Genomic DNA, 14,568 nt, shown 5'->3' with positions numbered 1-14,568 from the left:
TTGAAACAATGTCAAGGTTAGAGGACATAATCCAGATGCATGTCATCATTTACAAAACCAAAGCCAAAATTATCTTGAAAATTACAAATTTGCTGGGTTATTTTTAGTGTCAGCCAGGAGGAAAACCCAGGGTTTTTGTACCATAACAGCAGTGCTTAGTTTTCATGAGTCTGGAATGTAGTCATCAACCCAGCTGAAAATAGGCAACAGCATCAGTGTGTGCTAGAACAGAGACTACATTGCAGTCAGTGTGTGTGGACAAAGACTAATTCTTAGTATTGTTGGAAAGAGTGACTGCCACATCACAAACTGCTACTGTTCAAACTTCTCAGAAGCTGCATGCAAAGTCAAATAAATAAAACAACTCTCCAGCACAAACTTTACACAATACCACTTCAATTTCAATGGCATCCCATCATTTGACCAGGATAAATAGGTTTCATATTTGTAAGTATCCATATTTTTAGATTCAATCTATGAAACCAAATATTCTTTAACTAATGGGATAAGATGATGTCTTTTTAGAGAGGAAAAAAACAAAAAAACAAAAACACTTGAGCTCTTCTTCTTACCTGAAAGAGAGTTTTGGAAACTCTGGGACTAAACAAATGAAGACAGCACATTGATTTGTTTCTTGTGAAAGTAAAAGCCAGGGGAACTGCACATCTACAGCCTGACTGATGAAAACCTTTAATCTATTATGGAACTAAGACATGGTCATGTTTTCTCCTCAAGCAGCTATAGTCAGTGAAGCTGGGAATCTATTTGCTAAGGCAGGAGGAGATAACCTTGAGGGACTGAGTTGGCAATGATCAGAATTCTGTAGGACTCAAGGCCAGGTATGAACAGTGGAAACTGAAAATGCCTTTGACTATGATGCCACTTATACATTGAACACCTCCTTACATTCTCCTTTCCCCTGGGAAGAGGGGAGATCAGCCACACTTAGCTCTAACAAAGGTCTTTTGAAGCAGATGGAGCTGAGGCTGTGGCCACTGACCAGCCCTGGCTATGATGATCAAGCCTGTTTTAAATTCACTCGTCTCTTGGAATTCCTGGTTGTTGGAGGTAAAACAATGAGGTCGTAGACATATAAAGAAATATGATAAATATAAAACAGGAATGATTTGGTTCTGTTTTGTATCAGTAAAAAATATAAATTTAAATTATGCATAGCAAAAGAGAATATTCTAATTAAGAAAAAATAAAAGAAAATGAGAAAAGAAGAAACTCAGAAAATACAGCTTGGCTTGCAATATACATACCCAGGTTTCTGCTTAGTGCTTTTCAGTACATTATCTCATTGAGCCCCTTAAGTGTCTTCTTACCTTTAATCAATTATTAAGCCAATTTTTAGAAATAAAAAACTCAGAAAGGTTAAACAAATTGCCCAACATAATAGACACATAGATAAATATTACATGAGACATATAAAACAGAAGCTATGAGTATCAGAAATGAAAGAGGACAGTTGGCTTCAAATGTCAAAAAAAAAAGAGATACCAGAATTACTATGAATCAAAGATACTCCCAAGACATAGAGTAAGGAAAGAGTGACTATGTAAGTTTACGAAGAGAGATTGAATTTAAAATTGGAAAATAGGTGGCAGAATATTAAGGAAAAAAGTAAAAATTTAAGGTATGACTTTCTAGAACACATAAACAAGGACTCTTCAGAAAACTTAACTACTGATGTCATCCTCAGAAAAGCACCAATCCCCAGGCCCAAGACATAGATGCTACCTATGGTGTCCCTTAAAATGGAAGAATCCTAAAAGTGGTGGTTATCTCCTAGCTAAATTCTCCAGTGCTATTGAAGATTTACCTGAAATCTTACCCATTTAACAAAATTGCTATATTATTATCTCTTAATACTCATTTGTAAATGGAAATTGAAACATTTAGTCTTGAGTTTTCTCAAGTAAAATGTGGTGAAACTGGGATTCTAATTACTTGTAAACATTCTAAAAATAGCTTGGGAATGGATTTGAAATTGTTAGGTATGCCTTGCTGACTCCTTTCTGGTTATTCCTCCTACTAATTTGGTGCCACTAATTGCCGTAGGCTTCTATTATTAAAATGTGGTTAGTGAAAGGGTTATGAGTTATGTCCACATTTTGCCTTTGAGATTGTAGACAGTGAATCTCAGTAGATTATAAAGGGTAGTTTTAGTCATCTGGCGGCTGTCATAGTGAAGCTATTTCTCATGACTTGCATACACATGTGGATAGACTTTTTTAAAGAATAAATTCAAATCCTGAAACAACTTAAAATCATTTTCAAGGGTTTCAGAAAGGTTGGTAAAATGACAAGAGTGATAAGAAGTTGGTAGCTAAACTCTTTCTCTGGTCTGAATACTCATTTTACTATTACTAACAAATTCTCCCTTACTTCCTGGTTCCTTATTTTTATTTGTCCATTATCTTATTTTTCTAACTAGTCTGAAACCATTTCAAATGTTTTGTGGGCTGCATCATGCTTTCTACATAAGTATGTCATCAAATACTTACAAGAAAAAGAAATCTGAAGATTAACAATAGAGTGACAATGGTTTATTCTCTGAATCTATTTAAAAGGGAATGTTATGATCTATTTCAATGTTATGTACAAAATGATAAACAAAAATTGAAGCTTGTTTCAAAATCGGATTATAAAATTTAAAGACTGTGAAAGAAATATCAAATGCATACAAGTTTTAAAATTCACAGCAAATTTATAGCATCATTTTGAAAAGTGCAATGAATTGAGAATCTATACATGCTAAAATAATGAACAAATAACTTCTTCCAGGAGATGGCTAGGAAAATATCCTAGATTACAAGCTCAAAGTAACTATGTGGGGAAAAAAAAAAAAGGAAAATAAATACAATATAGTAGTTGGAAGAAATGAAAACCACCAATACTTTGGGTGCCTTGGGTTCACTTCCTTTTCATATATTTGTTTTAAAATCAATCTGAGAGCATGGAAAAGTGTGGAAAGACTTGACCTGGTGTGCAGAAGACAAAATCTCAGTGACGTCAGAGACTACCGCATACTTAGAGTGAGGATGATGAAGGGGTAGGAGGGAAAAATTTGGCCGCAATCAAAATGAACCAGCCAAAGAGGCTGCACATATTTCTCAGATTTCAAGTAGTTCTAATTTTGAGGAGTAAAATGACACCTAGACTAGTTGTATTGGTAAGTTCAGAATCACTCTACATTTATCATCCACACACCTGTACTTACAGAAGAAGAGTTCAAAGCTAAAAATTCTAGAGAACAGAAAATAATGAATGTTATGAAGAGGCAGGAAAATACCATGTTTTCTGCCACTATATAAAGAATGGCTTAATTAATGACAGAAATTATCTTTAATTAATCATCTATTTCCTGTATTGCAGATTTCAGTTCTGTTTAAATCTTCGTGATATAGTGACTGAGGTTAATGCAATAAGGTTGCATATGCTGAACTTTCTTGCAGTAAAGTGATGGAAAGAGACGTGAGTCAATCACTGAGAATGTTTAAATTGTTGATAAAATGGTTATTTTCACGTGATATTGAAATGCAGCAGTTTAACCATAAACTGAATATTCAAACAAGGAGGCAATTGATCTGAGAACTCAGCAACATGCATTGGTTATTTTCAGATTTCTACAATGTAATAGGGAAAATATATGACTGGTGTTAAACACAGAATGATGAGGCCTCTGAGCGTACAAATAATTGAAATAAGCAAAAGAGTATCAAAAAACAGATGGAAATTTGACAGGTAAACACTAATGAAAATCTGGTTTACATGAAGACAATGTATTTGAGTTCTGCTTGTTTGGCAAATGAGAAAGGTTAAATGGGGGTCCTTTTAGTTTTAGGCCATCTGATCCAGATAATGATCATTTTGAAAATCACAACGATCAACATTCCATAAACAAAAGGCAGTACAAGATCACTAGGTATATTAAAAAATGTAGAATTAGTTCAACTCAATATCACTGTGTAAAAGGTAATCAAATAAAGTTAGAACTATTTTTTTACATTTAAATGAATATGTTACGAGCTAAAAGTGAGAAAATTGAATAAGAAATAATTTTAATACTATAAAATTAAATGAATTGAGTAATATCTAAAAGAGGGAGTGGCTTAAGCTGAAATTTAAGTGATAAGGAATGAGCTTCATTTTATTAGCAAATATTTTTAAAAGGCTATTACATGTGCTCAAGAAAATTAGTGATACCAAATGTTCAGTATCCCTAAGCATGTTTTTAGTTGAGAAGTTAATCTTTCAAAAACACTAATGATACTGATTTGCTTGTTAGCTTGCAAGGAGAAGATGAATAATATTCTTTTATCTGTGTATTCCTAAGGGCTCATCCTTTTCACCGAGGAAATTAATTACCAGCACTCATAATATACCGATAAAAACCCCCTTCTTTTCTTGAATTTCTCCATTTCTTTCTTTATTTGTGTAATAAAATGCAATGGTATTCTTATTTATTTTTTATTTTTTTATTTTTTTTTTGTAATAAAATGCAATGGTATTCTTCCAAATTGGAAAGTTGAAATGGGATGGTCTATGTGAAATCACTTTGAAAAATGAGGTGCCAGTAAACCCTACGGATATCTGATGCCACAAAAATATCATGTTGTAAAGTAGAAATCTAAAGACAAAAGCATAGGTTTCATATGATGCCTTGTCCATTAATAGTAATAATGCTGGCATGTGACACTTTCAACAGCACAGTTACCCCTCTTGAGAAAATCTAGGAGAAACAAACAATTTTCTGAACATTTTCATTTCCTAAACCTATAATAAAAGTTGAAAAGAAAAGATTCTGTATTTCTAATTCTAGTAAGAAATTTAGACAGAGCAGAGTAATATGTTGATAGGAATTGACTCAATCTATAAAAGTGGAAACAAACTTTCTGAATATATTAGAACATTTCAAGAGTGAAGTTTATTCAGGTGTAATTCATATGCATTAAAATTTATCTTTTAAAAACTATGCAGTTCAATTAGCTTTGACCAGTGTTTACCACAATCGAGATGCAGAACATTTCTATTATCCCAAACATTGTATTATTCAATAAATACCCTGTTCTACCCTTGCTATGGACAACTGATCTGTTTTGTTTGTAGAGTTTCCTACCAATTAGATTTTTCCAGAAGATCATATAAATGAAAGCACACTGCGTGTAGCTTTTTATGTTTTTTTTTTCTTAGTATAATGATTTTGAGACCTACCAGTGCTGTAACATGTATTAATAGGTTTATATCTCATTACTGATTAGTATTCCATTGTGTGGGTATATCAAAATTTGTTTATCTACACACCCACAGACAAAAATTGGGGTTATTATGAGTACAGTTGCTGTGAAGAATTGCTTACAGATCTTTGTCTAGACACATAATTGTATTTCTCTTTGGTAAATATATAAGAGTGGAATTGTTTTGGAAAGTATCTAGGAGTGAAATTTGTGTATTTTTCAGTTTGGGGTTATTATGAAAGATGTTGCTCTGAAAATTTGCTTAAACATTTTTGACTGGACATATATTTTTATTTCTATTTGGTAAATATTTGGGATTGGAAATATCTAGGTAAATAAAAGTTTTCATTTATAAGAAACTGTTAAAAGGTTTGCAAAGTATAGTTGCTCTGTGTTCCCGCCAGCACTTTTTTTGTTTTTGTTATTTTAGTACTTGTTCGGCATTTAATACTACACATTTCCCCAGTGTAGCTTTGTCCTAAAAATTGTGATAGGTTGTATTTTCATATTTATTTAGTTGAAAACATTTTCTGATTTCCCTTGTGATTTTTTTGACCAATAAGTTACTTACACATTTGTTGTTTGATTTCCAAATATGATACCCAAAGAGCATATTTTGTATAATTTCAAATCTTTCAAATTTATTGATGTTTGCTTTACTTATGGTTCAGAATATGGTCTATATTGGTGTTTGATCAACATGTACCTCAAAGAATGTGTTTTCTGCTCTTATTAGGCACAGTGTTCAACAAATGTCATTTATGTCCAGTTGGTAATAGTGATATATATCTTTAACTTTACTGCCTTTTTCCCCCATCTTATATCAATTACTCGGAAAAGAGTGTACCCTACAACCGTAATTGTGGAGTTGCCTATTTCTCCTTTCAGTTTTTCTTTTATATGTTTTTAAGTTAACAGTTACATACACATTTAGGGTAGTTATATCTGTCTGATGGATTGATGTTTTTGTCAGTATGCAATATGCCTGATTGCCATTGGTAGTATGTTTTGCTCTGAAATCTACTTTGTTGGATATTAAAATAGGAATTCTGTCTTTCTTGCATTTGGTATTAGCATTGCATAGCTTTTTCTATCCATTTAACCTTTATATATATTTATATTAAAATGAATTTCCAACAGGATATATATAAATATAAAAATATATATAATATATATTTTATAAAAAATATATAAAAATTTATATATAAAAATATATATTTAAAAAAGTATATATATATATTTTTCCCCGAGACGGAGTTTAACTCTGTCGCCAGGCTGGAGTTCAGTGGCACAATCTCGGCTCACTGCAACCTCCACCTCTCAGGTTCAAGAGATTCTCCCGCCTCAGCCTTCCGAGTAACTGGGATTACAGGCGTGCACGCCACACCCAGCTAGTTTTTTTATTTTTAATAGAGATGGGGTTTCATCTTGTTGACTAGGATGGTCTCAATCCTGTGATCTGCCCACCTCAGCTTCCCAAAGTGCTGGGATTACAGGTGTGAACCACTGTGCCAGGCCTATATTTTTTAATCCACTATGACAATATCTGTCTTTCAACTGAATGTAAATGCATCTAATGTAATTATTAAAATGTTTGAGTTTAAATCTCTTATCTTCCTGATTGGTATCCATTTGTCCCATCTCTCTCTCTCTCTCTTTCTCTTTTTTTTGCTATCTTCAAGAGAACAATTGGAAACAATGTAATAGTTTTTTTATTATTCAATTTTATCGCCACTATTTGTTTTACATCTTTTTTTGTAATTGCTCTAATATTTACTCTCTACATCTTTAAGTTATCACAGTCTACAATCAAATAATAATACTGTACTTCACATACATTTCTAGGAATCTTACAACAGTCTTTTGCTACTCCTTTTCTCCATGTTGTAAACTCCTCAATACGTTGTTACTAGTTTTGCTTTAAAAAGTCAATTACTCCTTAATGTTTTTAAAACTAAGAAAAATAAACTTCTTTTATACTTACCTACATTTTTATAATATCAAATGTCCTCAATTCCTTTGTGGAAATCTACATTTCCAATTGATATCATGTTCCTTCATTTAACCATTTATTGTAGTTTTAATTTGCTACCAGCAAAGTCTCTTGGTTTTTTAATATAAAAAATGTCTTTGTTTGTTTGTTTGTTTTGGTCCTCAGTTTTGAAAGATTTTTATTTGCTGAGTACAAAACTCCATGTTGATAGAAGTGGAGGAAGAATCATGTAGGATAAGATGACCAGAGAATCCTGCCAGTAATCAACACTGTGGAGAAATAGAAAGGGTGAACAAAGATAATGGGATTTGTCAATTAAAACAACATTCATGCTCCACAGGACATTGGCTCTGTATTCTTCAGAATTAAGGAGAAAATATAGACAGTAGCTGTAGCTTATTTTTGCAAGAAGATCGGTATTAAAATTAGGAGGCAGAATAATAGACCAATAGGATAGGATAGGATAGGATAGGATAGGATAGGATAGGATAGGATAGGATAGGATAGAATTTAAACACGCACACACAAAACAAGGGCTAGTTGATGGAGCAAGTTTCAGAATCAAGTAGAGAGAATTGAATTTTTTAGTATGAGTTTTCTTTTGCTGTGTAACAAATTCTCACAGATGTAGCAAGTAAAAAAATCATTGCCCATTTATTGGCACACCATTCTATACGTCAGAAGTCTGGAATAATGTGGTGGGGCTCCTTGCTCAGAGTATCACAAAGCTGAAATCAAGATTTCGCTGGACTGACTTCTCGTCTTCACGATCTAGGGCACAATCAGCCCACAGGCCCATTCCTGTTCTTGTCTGAATTCAATTCCTTCCGCGTGATGTCCTCATTTCCTCGTTGGTAGTTAGCCAGGGCCTGGTCCAGGCTCCAAGAGATCACTGCACTTGTGGCCATGTGTCCTCCTCCATCTTTAAGCAAGCAACGGTGCTTTGAATCTATGAAATGCTCTTTTGCAACCATCTGGTGGAACCTCTCTGCTCTTAAATTAGTTATGTGATCAGGTCAGGCCCACAAGGATAATCTTAAGGTCAATTGATTAAAGCCTAAGGCTTTTAATTATATCAGCAAAACCCTTTCACAGAGATACCTAGATTAGTGTTTGATTGAATAACTGAGAGAAAATGTGTATACACCAGGGACCAGGAATCCTGGGATTTCAGGGGATGGTGTATTTGAACTCTGCCTGCTACACAGTACAAAAGGACCTGAACTAGTTAAAAATAGAGAGAGGGAGAAAGGTATTTCTTTCTCTACTTTATATGAGATAAAATATGTGATATTTTATTGCATATAGAATAATGAAACATTAGGGATACCTTTATGAATAAAAGGATGAAAGTTGATAAATTTAAACCACATGGAAAAATTAGCTGAATATTAGAAAGACAGGGGTAAAATTGATACTTTGAGGACTATACAATAGAGTAGGTAATCAACATAAGTTAGCATAGGAGTCCAGACTTCTCTGAAGACCTTTTGGAACGTGGCAAGGATGTAGCTATGAAGAAATGAGAGATTTACAATAGAGAACATTCAAGCAATTAAGGGATCCTTAGCTGTCAGAGAAGTTATAATGAATGGCTGAATATGTAGTTTAGAGTGATAAGTTGGTCAAGAGAAGACAGAAAAGCTCTGAGGTACAGGAAACTGTAGGGTTTAAAATACGAAATATTACAAATCATAATGGAGAGAAAATAGTAAGTTCAGATATTAGAAAGTGATACACGATAAAAAGCTATAATGCTGATCTTGAATTTAGATCTAGAATTAAAACATTAAAAATACGTTTCATCAGATGACACAAGTTGATTGTAATGACAAAATGTGATTATATGATGATGTGTGGCTAGAGATAAAGAACATTATAATATAATAATGGACGTAATACATACTATAACATAATAATGTACGTGACTGAGGAATTCTGAAGCCAGGTGTATTAGTCAGGGTTCTCTGGAGGGACAGAACTAATATATTTCCTACTGTATATATATATATTGGAGGAGCTGAGGAGCAAGGAGAGCCAGTCTGAGTCCCAAAACTGAAGAACTTGGAGTCCAATGTTTGAAGGCAGGAAACATCCAGCATGGGAAAAAGATGTAGGCTCGTTTTTCTGCCTGCTTTATATTCTAGCTGCACTGGCAGCTGATTAGATGGTGCCCACCCAGATTTTGGGTGGGTCTGCCTTTCCCAGCCCACTGACTCAAATGTTAATCTCTTTTGGCAACACCCTTACAGACACACCCAGGATCAATATATTTCATCCTTCAATCCAATCAAGTTGACACTCAGTATTAACCATCACACCAGGATAATAGCTTTTATTTTTTTACATTTTTAAATGTGGTTTTGTTTTCATCTTTATCCTCCTTGTATATGTACATGCAAAGCTATTTTTCTTATAACAAAATAGAGAATTCATTATGCCCTCTCTCTCTAATTTGCCTGTCTATAGACGCAACTCTTTTCAGCTTTTCAACTGATTTTTTTTTTTTTTGGCATTTACTTCCATACTTCAGATATCAGAATTATATTGTTATGTCTTGACTTTTTGTTCAATTCTTAAGTATTCTCTACTTATTTTCTCCTATAAAGAAATGAGGTTTAGGACTCTTGTACTCTCATACACTCAGCTCTTACCATAAATGTGTACCTCTTTTCTTTCTTTCTGTCTGCATCTCTCTCTGTCTCTCTTTCTCTCTCTCTTTCACACACACACACACTCACACGCAATCTTCCCCATATTATCAGTACAGTTATAAGTTTGATTACATCAGTGTTTACACAATTATGTGTATGTAAATGCTATTCTAAGCTATTTTGTATACGAAAAGTATTTTTCCTTTCTTAATCAAATTTTTCACCCTTTATATTTGGATACTGCAATGGAATTTTTAAAAATTTTGCTGAATCCTTTTTTTTTTTTTAAAATGTCTTATTTCTCTAAGAATATCACCGAAATGCTTTTTTTATACATGTCCCAATTTCCAAAATTTCATATTTTTTCTCTGTGTATTTTGATCCTTTTTTTTTTTTTTTAAACTTGGAAGTTCACAAATGACTGGTGATCCTTGGGTGTCTGCTAATATTTAAAAGTAGGGCATTTAAAAGCTGCCTTGGAACATTGAGCCCCCAAATGAAACTTGTAACTGTAATTTTCACTATAGGTTATGTCACTGTCTTAAAAAAAAGGTATATTTATGTTTTTTCTCTTGGCTAAGTAGAATCTCCATATAATGATCTTTCAATAACCCAGAGGTTATAACCTTGGCTGCTGTCATTCTGGAAGATATGTTGGGGAGAGAGCTAGGTGATCAATATTCAGTATTATAAATGTTAATTTAATTATCCTATGCTCAACAGAATACCCTACCTTCAAATATTTCCCAGATTAGAAACCTTCTATCTCTCCCACCTCCAGTCTTTTTTTTTGGTACAAAATAAAATAAATCCTTTGGAGCCTTGCAATGATTGAGAAGACCTGAGGTTCTAATTGTTTCTTTGTTCTATTTTAAATTGCTTTTTCACTCATTGATTTTACTGAGGAATAACAGGCATGCAATAAATCCCTTCTACTGAAAGTATACAACCCAATAAATTTTGATAGTTGTATTAGCTCATGACCACACAACTGCAATCAATATACAAAATATATCCATCACCCACAAAGTATTCCTCACATCCCTTGCAGTCAATTCTTCCTTTAGTCCTTACCCCAGGCAACTACTATAGACAATTTTGAAATTTATACAAATTTATACAAATTTATTACAAATGTAATACAACTTGTAATCTTTTGTGTTTTGCTTCTTTCAGAATAATGATTTTGAGACTTATCCATGTTGTTGCATTTACAATGATTTCCTTCTTTTATTGTTCAGTAGTATTCCATGGTATAAATGTACATCCTTTATTTTATTCATTTTACTATAAATGGACTCTTGAGGTGTTTATAATTTTTGACCATTTCGAATAAAGCTGTTGTGAACATTTGTGTATAAATCTTTTTGTGGACATATGCTTTTGTTTCCATTCCATAAATACTAATGTGTAAGATTACATTTCTAAGAAACTATCTGCTTTTCAAAATGATTGGACCATTTTATAGGTACTCCACATCCTTGCCAACACTTGTTATTATCCGTGTTTACAATTTTAGCCATCCTAATGGGTGTACGGTTTTAACAGTTGCTTAGAGTTTTCAACTACTCATCCTTGTTTTAATCCACCTTGCCCTCATTTCCATCAGAAAACTGGCACTACAAGTTTATAATTTTTTAAAAGTATTCTGTAGTATAGATAAGGTTGTTTCTTAGATTTTTGCCATGGGCTAAGAGTTCAATTTTTTCCAGATTGCTAAATCAGTTACTATCTATTCATATGATTTCTGTCTTCCAAACTACAGTTGTGATGGTATCTACTCTACTTATGTTTGTCCTTATAAGTGTTCACATTCCAAAATCCCTTTATTTTTATTTTCGTGGGATTTTTGATGGGAATATAAGAAACAGGTTGTGTTTAATTCACCATCTTCATTCCTCTGGTATTTAACAGGTATATTTAACATTTAAAATTGTTGTCAGAGCACAGACAATGTTAGAGGTAAAACAATTAATTAGATGTTAAGATAAATACTATGCAAATAATGAAAGAAATGATGTAATACAAATAATGAGAGAAATGATGTTGTAAGGTACATAAGTGTAGATTCAAAAAGGCATATATATTAAAAGGGAGTCCTTTTTAAAAATTATTATTATGTTGGCATGATAGTTTGACAGGCCTTGAGGAAAAATAAGGGGTTAACATGTCCTATTTTTCAAAGATCTGGGGGAAGTAGTAGGAGAATAAATTTACTGGAGAGAGATATAGAAAATGAAACCACCTCACTAAAATAGGAGGACTCCACTTACATAGAGGCATTTTGATTTTGTTTTAAACATTTAGTGCACTGTTGCAATAACAGCTTCTGAAGGTGTCATATTTGGTATGAAATATGCATTCAGATATTTTTGGGGATCTCATTCAAACTTTTCATGGAATAGAAAAATAAAATTTAAATAATTTGAATGATCTTGTTCGCCATTCTATGTTTTCAACGTATTATCTTGAATGAGTGACATCAAATATATATTTTGTTGTCCCATTATTCTTTGATGTGTCACATTATTTGTCAGTGTATTGCCACACTGGAATTTGAGTGTTATAGGAACCATGTTTTCTTATATAATAGAATTATTAACAAAAAAATTCAATTACTTTAACATACTGTTCAACAGAAATATTAATGAAAAAATTCAATTGCTTTAACATACTGTTCAATTAAAGGAAGAGCTATATTCCAGCGCAAAAGGAAAATAACAAATAATACATTTTTTTTCTATAACATAATCTCCTCTAAAGCATTTTGAAACATAATTCTGAACTATCATTTATCTGGAGAAGTATAACCAGAATGAAGATATCCTAGAAAAAAATGTAATAGAGAAAAGTTTAAAAGAATTAGGATTGTTCAACTTTGAATAAACATTTAGGATGAGCGTAATAAATCTACTAGATTACTTTACTGCAAAGGTTCTTATGTGAAAGCTGAGATAGATATATTCAGTGTACATATAGAAAATAATCTTTTTCATAGGATGTAATATTCTGAATTGGGAAGGATGCTAATTATTGGAGCTCTTTCTAACTCTCGAAGAGCTTACTGGTTAAGCTCATAGCATTATAGTCACATTTAGAACAAAGTATCTAGTCTGCAAGCTTAATCATACAGCATAAATTACAGTCTTTGAAAGGTCAGTTAAGCTACCTGTGTTTGAGAATGGCTATTTGAAGAAAAGTACCAATAAATCAAGGAAGCAGAAATGTAAAATATATGTTACAATTTTTCTGATACTTAAACTTGCTAGCTGTCAATGTTTCGTCCTTCATATATTTTTAAATATCTCTAATTAGAAATTAAGCTAAACAAGCCTAAATTACTCATTACATTTTACATTTCATATGTGGAAAAACCCATCACAATTTTGAAGTAACATCATATAGAAAGGGTTAAATTTTAAGCTATTTATGTACAAGGTTAATTCTTTCCAGGTATTTACTGATGTAAAGCTAGGATGATATAGCTTAATCTTACATGCAGTTAAACCACGTCACAAACTAGAAAGATTAAAGTGCATTGGGTGGCCACTTCTTACAATGCTCTCCAAGGAAACTACTATAGATAAACCAAGCTAAAATTTTAAAATATGCACTTGATAAACAACCTAGCATTCACTTTTATCTGCTGTTTTAAAAAGGGGGGAAAAGCCCTTAGTTTCTTTTTTTAACAAATGTCCAAATGCAACTGAAGAAGTTGGTAGGAACATTTTAAAGTTAATTTTTTTAACCTTTTATAGAAAGTTCAGAGTAGCAAGATGCAGTCAATATATCCAACTAAAGATTTTTAACTACTGTTAAATAATAGTTTTTGCTTGTGTGTTTTTAATGGCTTTGAAAGTATTTTCCAGTGTTTAAGAAATAAATTCATAATTTAAATGATAATTATATTTATGTAAAACTAGATAGCAAAAATAATCAAGAGTGGCAAGAAATACAATTAATCAAGTCATCAGATTGACATGGTATAATGTGAAGAGTTGGGTGAGACAAAGCAATATCTTCTTTGGGAGAAATTGTGAATGGAGCAGTTAGACATGTGGTCTTGCCTAGACAATAGGTCAAATAAACTAGCTACGGTCTTCCTTGTTTGTAAAAATAATGACATACATCAGCAGTAGACCAGCAGTAAGAGTTTCCTGTTTTTCTTTCAAACTGTTGACTGTTAAAAACACACCTGTAATATAGCTTGCTATTTCTGCATTCACTTGTTGTCCATTGAACTTAATACATTAAAATTTCCCAGTTATGAATAAAGGTCAAACACTCTTAACATTTTCTTTCAGAAAATGATTCAGGGATTGATACATATATTTCACTGTTGGTTCTGCCCTTAGTCTATGCAGCTATCAGATTTATGTTGCTTCCATAATAGAGACCATTCTGCAACCCAAAGATCATTTACTTAATAAAATTCACATTGCTACTCACCAAATATTACAACTAGACAAGCATGCACTGAGCCACCCAGCACCCAGATGAATTAAATTTATGTTTCACTCTTTGTAAAAATTAAATCACAGCTTTTTAGTGATCTATGAAATTCTACATTTGAGAGCATTTCTGAAATACTATACCAAGGCTTGAAATATTTACATACTAAAGCATCTATTTCAACCCTAGAACAAAATTATTAACATGTTACATAGAAATAAAGAGG

At 32.5% G+C, this 14,568-nt stretch overlaps 1 long non-coding RNA gene across 1 annotated transcript in view; it reads right to left on the bottom strand.

The window, feature by feature from the left end:
• Positions 1–7,280: 7,280 nt before the first annotated feature.
• Positions 7,281–14,568, bottom strand: part of LOC144337626 (uncharacterized) — a 56,768-nt gene continuing 49,480 nt past the window's right edge. Inside the window, exon 3 of the long non-coding RNA XR_013410992.1 lies at positions 7,281–7,505. This is a non-coding gene — a long non-coding RNA (uncharacterized LOC144337626). The remainder of the gene's footprint in view (positions 7,506–14,568) is intronic.

The sequence above is a fragment of the Macaca mulatta genome, chromosome 1 (assembly GCF_049350105.2).
Source record: "Macaca mulatta isolate MMU2019108-1 chromosome 1, T2T-MMU8v2.0, whole genome shotgun sequence".
NCBI classification, from domain to species: domain Eukaryota; kingdom Metazoa; phylum Chordata; class Mammalia; order Primates; family Cercopithecidae; genus Macaca; species Macaca mulatta.
The sequence above is the reverse complement of the archived record's forward strand: the minus strand, read 5'-3'. Positions and strand labels throughout refer to the sequence as shown.